Source organism: Monodelphis domestica, chromosome 2, assembly GCF_027887165.1.
Source record: "Monodelphis domestica isolate mMonDom1 chromosome 2, mMonDom1.pri, whole genome shotgun sequence".
Taxonomy (NCBI): domain Eukaryota; kingdom Metazoa; phylum Chordata; class Mammalia; order Didelphimorphia; family Didelphidae; genus Monodelphis; species Monodelphis domestica.
The window spans coordinates 321,292,373-321,301,338 of record NC_077228.1 but is presented as its reverse complement, the minus strand read 5'-3'; positions in this window follow the sequence as shown (position 1 = coordinate 321,301,338).

Here is an 8,966-nt window from a genome sequence, read left to right as displayed (position 1 = left end):
TCTTCAGAGCTGTGTATTTATTGGCAGGGGGTCAGGGGTGGTAAAGATTGCTGGTGATAGGTGAGGGGAAAGGAGAGAAGGGGATTTTTTCCAATATCTTCTGTGTAATTGTTGCTGCAGGTTCCCCGAATAGCAATTCGTATGAGAGAAGCTTGAAAGCTTGCATGCAGAGGGAGATTATGAAGTGAGGGGTGGGGGTTGGGAAAGAAGTGGGGCGGTTCTGTTGAAGATAAGCCTTGACTACTGCAGGGGGCGGGGTGGGATGTAATCTATCTTCTTAGTCTTCTTAGCCATGGCCCCCTTTAGAGATCACTAGACAAGATGGCTGAAATCGCAAGACACCTGACCAACAGATAAGTGGGGAGTTATTGCACATTAAGCTAGCAATTCATATATAATTTCCTCCATGATGGTTAACTATGCTCCAGAGTCTCTAATTATCATACTTTGGAAAGCAGAACCCTTCTCCTCCTCATTTTGGTCTTCATTGCCATACTTTCCATTTGTTATTGCTACTAAAAATACTTGGCTCATTTAATTTTTAAATTCCCAAACAGTATTTTGCTGAACTTTCAAAGACATTAGTTCTGCAATTGAGATTTTTTCCAAAATGTTAATTCTTCTTTAGAAATAGGTAAAAGTTGAGCTAGTTCTTACACAGTGATCCCAAAGTTGTAATTAATAAGCAAGTCTCATTCAAAGCAACTGCTTCCATATAAAAAATTGGTTTTCATCATTTGACAAAATCCCCCTCAGAGGAAAAAAAAAACCAACTCATAGTCCCTTCATTCAGTTTACTCAAAAAAAATTTTTTTAAGTTCATTATGCCATATAGTTAAAGTTCAATTAACTAAAAACCAACTACCTGAAACTCTCAGCTGTATTATTTTGCTACATTCTATTTTTAGGAGAAAGAAGTTTAAAAAAAAAACACAATCCTAGGGAATTTGTTATTTTTTTCATTCCAGGTTACAATAGAGCCATTACAAATTTAATCTAATCTTCTAAATATCCTACATCTGCCTGTACTCTATAATCAGAATGATGGCCTTATATACTTCACAATCCTCAATTATGCTCATTATGCTATACTTTAAAAAGACAGGAAAATGGGTTATTACATATTTTAAAGATTTTCAGCAGTTGAAACAAAGAGTTTTCTCTCATGAATCCTGATCTGATCAGAAAATAGAAGTAAAAAGGACATATGCCCCTTTCCCAATACATTGCAAATATTTGAGGTTTTACTGCATATTTTCTCTTACAAAAATTCCCTTTATTTCTCAAATGTTCATTTGTTAGATCCTTATTTCATGGAAAACAAAAGGGAGCTGATGGCTCTCAACAACAAATGACAATGAAAACAATGAGACCTCATTTTCACTGGATGGAAACCTCCCAAAATGGTGGTTTATGAAAAAAAATAATAAAACAAAAAAGTAAACTCATGTCCAGAATTGTTTGGCTGTAAATCACAAAGAAACTTATTTGATATGATGGTATCCAAATTGTTTTCCCCTCACAAATCTGTCCAAATTTGAGGCATTTGATCCAATCATTCTGGAAAATGACTCTGAATTTTGAAGGAAAAAAAGAGGCTATAATGTCTGCCATGTTTTCAGTCATGTCTGACTCTTCATGACCCTATTTGGAATTTTCTTGGCAAAGATTCTGGAGTGGTTTGCCATTTCCTTTTCCAGCTCATTTAATAGATGAGGAACTGAAGCAAATAGGATGAAATGACTTACCCAAGATCACAAGGTAAGGTGACACAGTAAGTGATTGAGGCTGAATTTGAACCCAGGTCTTCCTGACTCCAAACCCAACAATCTAATATTGTGCATATTGTCAGATATTACTAGTCAATATATTGGTTGGTTTTGCTTAGTCAATTTTTTTCTCTCTTACTTTCTAATCTTTGTTTAAAAAAGGGATTGTTTAGTGGGTAAAGGGGCAGGGCTAGTTAGATACAAGATGGTAGGTGATATTAAAAAAAATCAATTAAAAAAAGATAATTTTTAAAAGAATCTGTTATCAATGTGACTACTCCTTCCATGTATAAAAAATGAAATTCCTCCATGCCTCAATAGATTAGAAATAGGTTGGATTAATAGATTAGAAATGCCTTCTAGCCAGAAAAATTCACCCCTTGCTGGTTAGTCTTCTGGTAACAAACTACTCCTGAGTTGGTCAGGCTCATTCTCAGATCACAGGCCCATAGTCCTTTACTGGACTCCCTTCTTTCCAGTTTGGAAGGATCTATCAGAAGTTGGACTCCATTGGCATAAACTTTGAGAATCCAGGTGGATCTTTATGCCTCATTGGAGTGCAGCAATGGGACTTTAGTACAGGTTCAGTCACATGCACACTGAAAGAGTCTGAAAAGCAAAAACCTAAATACCAGAAAATAACTAGTAAATATTATCTTAATGGGACTAGTCTCACATGGCAGGCTCTCCCATTACTCAGCAGTCTCTCCTTATATGTAGTTGAATTAAAAAAAAATACAAACAAAAAGTATGACCACCATTTTACAAATAAGCCACATGAAGTCCAGAGGAGTTAGGTGTTGTAATGGATACAACTGGCCCAAAATGGAAGAAAATTTTATTCACTCATTTCTGTTGTGTCTAATTTGTCGTGATCCCTTTTGGTATTTTCTTGGCAGAGATACTGGAATGATGTGACATTTCCTTCTCCAGCTCATTTTATGGATGAGGAAACTGAGGCAAACAGAGTAAAGGCACCTCTTCTACTCTGGGGCTCCCCTTGACCAGCTTCTGAGCTGATGTTTGTTAAACTTTCCCTTATACCAATGACTGAGTATGTGGATGGATGGGAAGACAAGAGTAGCAGGTGGGTCTTCTCTGTGACACAGCAGGACAGTCCTGGGAGGATGATCCAAAAGAAGAAAGGTAAACCATCAACAACTATTTAGAAAGAAAGACACCTTCTTGGCTATTGGTAGAGCTGTGAATTGACAATAATATAAATAAAAAAACATTCAAATGAAGCCAAATATTGTTTAAGAGACAAAGAAATTCACCACCTTCCTTTTGTTGTAAAGGTGAACTATAGGTGTAGAATGTCACATACTCTGTCAGACATGGTCATTATTGATTAGTTTTGCTTGATTGTTTTTCTTCTTTATGAGAGAAGACTGACTGGCTGATGGTGAAAGGGGATGTTTCCAGAAATGACTGTGACATTAAAACAAAAGGCAAATTTTTTACATGATTGCACATGTAAAATCTCTATGAGATTGCTTACTGTCTCAGTGGGGCAGCAGGGGTAGGCAGAAAGGAAGGAAATTCAAGACTCAAATTCTTTTTAAAATGTTGGAAAGTGTTTTTACATGAAAGTAGAAGGGGAAATAAAAACAAAAGGCAATGTTTCGTCTTGTTTTAAAGAAAAAAATCATACTTGGAATCAGAAAGTCAAAGTTTCCTTACTTGTGTGGCTCTCAAGCCTAGGTAAAGATTTTTAGGCAGTGCAAGTTTTTTTTAGGAGGTAGAAGGTAGAAAATAGCACCCTCAGCCTTTCTGTGAAATTTGTCATTTTCATGGGTGGTTTCTTAAAGTGTTCCTCAAAACAGGTGAGTGATAAGAAAGGGAGTCAAGTGAACAAATCTTGTATGAAACATAAATAAATCATAGCCAACTTCAGAGTCACTGCTGATTCAAAAGAAACTATCTTTTTGGCCGGAAAGAAGCTATTGTAATTGAGTAACCTGACATAAGACTGGAAAAGAAAAAGCCTGGCAAGCTTTAATATTTATATGCTTTAGATATTTAATACACAGTTATATTTTAGTAATACATCTCATCAACAATTCAATAATTAAGCAATTCAACACACATTTATTAATAGATGAAGGGATTACTTATAGAAAGGATGGTGTTGAGAGAAGTACAAAAGTGAATAAAATACAGTCCCTGTCCTCATGAAATCAATCAACAAATTATATGTTAAGTATCTCCCACATGCCAGGTACTGTATAAGCACTGAAGATATAAAATAAAAACAATAATAAACAATATTTAAATTCTGGTTTAAGGTTTTTCAAAACACTTGTAAATGCGATCTCATTTAATCCTCACAACAACACTAGGAGGTAGGGGCTATTATTATCCTCATTTGGTGGATAAGGAAACTAAGTCAGAAAGAGATTAAGTAACTTGCCCAGGTCAGAGAGCTAGTAGATGCCTGAGGTTGGATTTGTACTCAGGTCTTTCTAACCTCTAGATGAGTGTTTCCTACCCTGTAAGAATTTACAGTTCCAGTAAAGGAGATTGGAGGGGTACAACACAAATAAGTTCTTCATCTGTAAAATGAGCTAGAAAAGGAAATGGCAAACCACCCTCGGTATCTTTGCCAAGAAAACCCAAAATGGGGTTACGATGAGTTGGACATGATTGAAACAATGGAGGAGGAGGAGGAGGAGGAAGAGGAGAAGGAAGAGGAGGAGGAGAAATAGTGTAGAATATGGCATAATAAAAGTACAAACAAGTTTTATGAGAGTTTAGAGGAGCAAGAAATCACTTCTGCTTGGGCATTTCCATGAAAAACTTCTATGGAGATAAATAGCATGTGTGCTATACTTTAAAGAATGTATAGGATTCCAAAAAAAAAAGAAATAGAAAAGTGGGTGTATCTGTATCATAAAAAAAAATGATTGAAGGAACAGAGGCAAGAAAGCACAGAGATGTTCAAAACTAACTGGAGGACAACTTATATGAAGAATAATGGTTAATTAAGGCAAGAAAAATCACTTGAACTTCTGTCTATGGGACACTGAATGCCAAGTTAGAATTTTAAGTTGGGAGAGGAGGGAACACTAAGAAGCCAGTGAAGGTTTTTCATCAGTGGATGCTATAATAAGCCCTGTACATTAAGCATAGTTTGCCAGTCATGTGAAGGACAGACAGAAGACGGTGAGACTGGAAGAGGAAAGTCTATTTGGAGTCTATTGAAATAGACAAAGTTATAAAGTAATGAGATTTTGAACTGAGATGGTGATAGATGGAATGGGCACAAAAAATATTTCAGGGATTGAATGGGCAGCTGATTGGAGAAAAGGGGTAAGGGTCAAATTCAATTCAACATTTATTGAGTATCTGCTATGTGCTGAGGCATTATTGTAGGAACTAGGAGGCAAAGACTACAACAAAGCTGTCCCTTTCCTAAAGGGACCTATAAAACCTATATTCTACTTGGGAGAAGCAACATACACATAAATAAGGAATTATAAAGTGTATACAAAATAATTGCAAGAAAAAATGTTTGTCCTTCATTTTTGAAAAGGACATCATGAGGTACTCTCAACTTTTGTGTGAATTGGATTTAAGTGAGGCAGAGTTGAAGAAAGCCATCAGCCTCAGTCTCTCTTCCAGAGTTTGAGAGTCAAAAGTTAGGATGACTTGGAAATGGCCTCAGATGCAATGGATGACCCTGGCATCTTTGATGTCTGACCAAACTCTAAACACTCCACAGCACCTGCTTCAACTGCTTTGATAGTTTTGGGAACAAATAGTTCTCATTCACTTATTCTGAGGAAGTCTTCACATGTTTGGGGGTAGACAGTCCCCTAATCCACCAAAAGGTTTATCCCTAATCCACCAAATTGGTTTAGCCCATCTGCCGGGATGGTTTAGCAGGGTGTGGGAGTTGTGCACACTATCGCTTCTTAGAGCCACAGGTAAGAGATGAGTGCTAGTTGGACACCAAAGATGGAGAAGAGGTTCAAAAGATGCTCAGCAAACTCTCACACCAAAGGTGCTTGGTCTGCCTTAAACTAGACCCTTGACAAAGATCTTACTGACATAACAAAGCATAAATTTGGAGTAGATTCCATTAGCAAAATTCCCTCATTTTCTCCAGTCCTAGTGGAGAGACTGGCAACAGAGGCAGAGAAAGCACATGTAAAAGAATCTGCTGGGGAAATTGAACTCTGTTCCTCTTGACTCCAGGCCTAGCACTTGGTGCTGGTTCTCTGTTATTGAAGGTCTTCAAGTCTAGCCAGGATGACCACTTGTTACGTGTGTTACAGGGGGAGATTCCTTTTGGGTACAGATTGACTTAGAGAGTCTTTGAGTTCCCCATCCATCTCTAAAGTGGTGTGATTCTGTGTCTTCTCTCCTCCTGTCAGTTCCTTCACTTATTACTATCCTATAAACTCCTTATTATCTTGACCAATGGCTCAGCCTTCTTAATCCCCAATCCTTTTGTATATAGCTTGGAACCTAGATTCAAATCTCCTAGGCATATTTGGTCTTCCAGATTTGCCCAAAGTCAACAATTTCCCAACACTTATTAGCTGGGTGACCCTGGATAAAGCCACTAACCCTGTTTGCCTCAGTTTCCTATCTGTAAAATGAGCTGGAGAAGGAAATGGCTGAATGCACTACTGCCAATTAATTACCTTCGTATACAGTGGCATCCAGAACTGAAAAAAAATCTACAAATCTGGCCTGATCAAGGCAGAATTCAGAGAGACCATCCTCTTCTTAATTCTAAAACTATGTCTCTCTCCTCTGAAGCCAGAATGAGAGTGATGGAAAGGAGTGAGGGAAGAATTAGGACTGGAAATTCCAAAGGAACTGAAGAGAAGGTTTAGTAGAAACAAAGAAATAGGAATAGTAGAAGGAAAGGAGATTACCATTGCCATAAGAGTTGGGAATTACAAGCTGTAATGTCAAATTGAGTAAGACGTTTGAAAGTACAGAAAAATTAGGGGAAGTCCTAAAGAGAAAACATACACACACACACACACACACACACACACAGAGTAAATCACCATAATGGTGGGAACTTGGCTTGAGCTTATACCTGAGAACAACATTTTTTATGCCAATGTTCTAGGACATGTTTAAGAAATTTTGCGACTACTAATTTGTAACTATTAAGGACTACTACTACTAAGCCTACTAATGTGAAACTGAGATCTAAGGAAATATTTTTAAAAATCAGTCAGCAAGCCTTTGTCAACCTAAGAATAAATGATTACTTATTAAACATCTGCTGTCCAGTGTGCCAGACATTGTGCTAAATGCTAAGGATATAAATACTTGGAATAGAATAATCCATACTCTCAAGGGGCTTACCTTTTAATGAGGGATACAACAAATTCATGGAGGGGGGTTGAAAGAAAGAGAGAGACAGAGAGAGAGACAGAGACAGAGAAACAGAGAGAATAAATATCAAGAAACTAACACTGAGCAGCTAGTTGGCTCAGTGGATAGAGAGCCAGACCTGAAGATGAGAGGTCTTGTCTTCAAATCTGGCCCCTGACACTTCCTAGCTGTGTAACCCTGAGCAAGTCACTTTACCCTAATTGCATAGACCTTATTGCCTTTTTGCCTTGGAACCATTGCAGACTCTAAAAAAAGAAGGTAAGGGATTAAAAAGAGAGAGACTAAAGCAAATAAATGCAAAGTAATTTAAGAAAAAAATTTTAAGGAAGGTATTTGGTGGTGATCAGGAAAGGCTTTATGTATAACCTAGTATATGTCAGGCGGAATGTAGGAACTGGGGATATAAATGCAAAAATAAAACCATTCCTGCCAATAAGAAGCATGCATCCTAACAGGGAAAACAAAATGCATATATATGTATATAATCTGCTATGACAACACAGTCTCAGAATTTACCAGTTGATATGATGGTCATGGTATGTTTGGGTACAAACCATAAATAGGTGGGATGATACCAAGTCGTGAAGAGCTTTACTTTCCAAATGGAAGAATTTGCATTTGATCCAAAAGCTAATGAGAGTCATTAAAATATATTGAATGAAATGCTCTGTCTGATGCTTTAGGAAAATCACTTTGAGGGCTGAATGGAGGATAGAATGGAATAAGGAGAGACTCACAGAAAGGAGACCAATCAGAAGGCTGTTACACTGGTCCAGGCAAAAAGTGATGAGAGGCAGAACAAGGACAGTGAATGAGAGCAGAATGAAGTGGCTATATAGGTGAAATGTTGTGGAGAAGCAAACAAGATTTTACAACTGATTGGATATGTTGGATGAGGAAGTATGAAAAGCTAAGGATGACACCAGGACCATGAACCTTGGTGACTATGAGGATAGTAATGCTCTTGATGGTAATTGATAAGTTTGGGGAAAGGTTGGGTTTTGGATAAAAGATAATGAGTAACACTGTAGACATGTTGAGTTTGAGATGTTTTCCAGTTCAAAATATCCAATAAGTAATTGCTGATATATGAGTAGAACTCAAGAGAGAGACTGAAGCTGAACATATTGATGTAGGTAAATCTGATCATTGAACCCATGAAAACTGTTGAGAAAGTGAGACAACATAGAGAATAGTAGAGGAACTATGACAAAGTCTTTGGGGCAAAGGAGATTGAAACAGTGCAGTTGGAAAAGAACCAGAGAAGTGTCGTGGAAGTCCAGAAAGGAAAGAATTTCCAGGAACAGAATCTGGTTATCAAGGCCAAATAATGTAGAGATCTAAAAAGGATCAGGATTTTATTTAAAAGCAATTAGATTTGGTCATTAAGAGATCAATAGTAACCTTTGACATAGTTTTCATTTTAGCTGAGTGATGAGGTAGAAAGCCATTGTCCATAGGGTTTAGAAGAGAGAAAAATGAGAGATTGTAGCTGTTGTGTGGAGATGACATTTTCAAGGAGTTTGGCCAAGAAAGAGATCAGTTGGAGGGGAGGGGATTATGGTGGTTGTCATTTTTTTTATCTTTAAGATAAGGGAAATTTGGGTTTGTACTCAGCAGAGAAGGAACTCGTTAAAAGAATACTCCCTCAAGGGTCTGTATACAGTTAAGGGAACATGGAAATAATAACTGATTAATCACTAAATGCTTAGTTTTTAGACAAGACATATGGGTAGTTTGAAATATACAATTGTGAGAAAGCTCCCTTGCATTGATCTCTGGATATGACTGGGTTTCTGGTCAGCCTAACCTAGATTCTTATTTAAAGGTCTT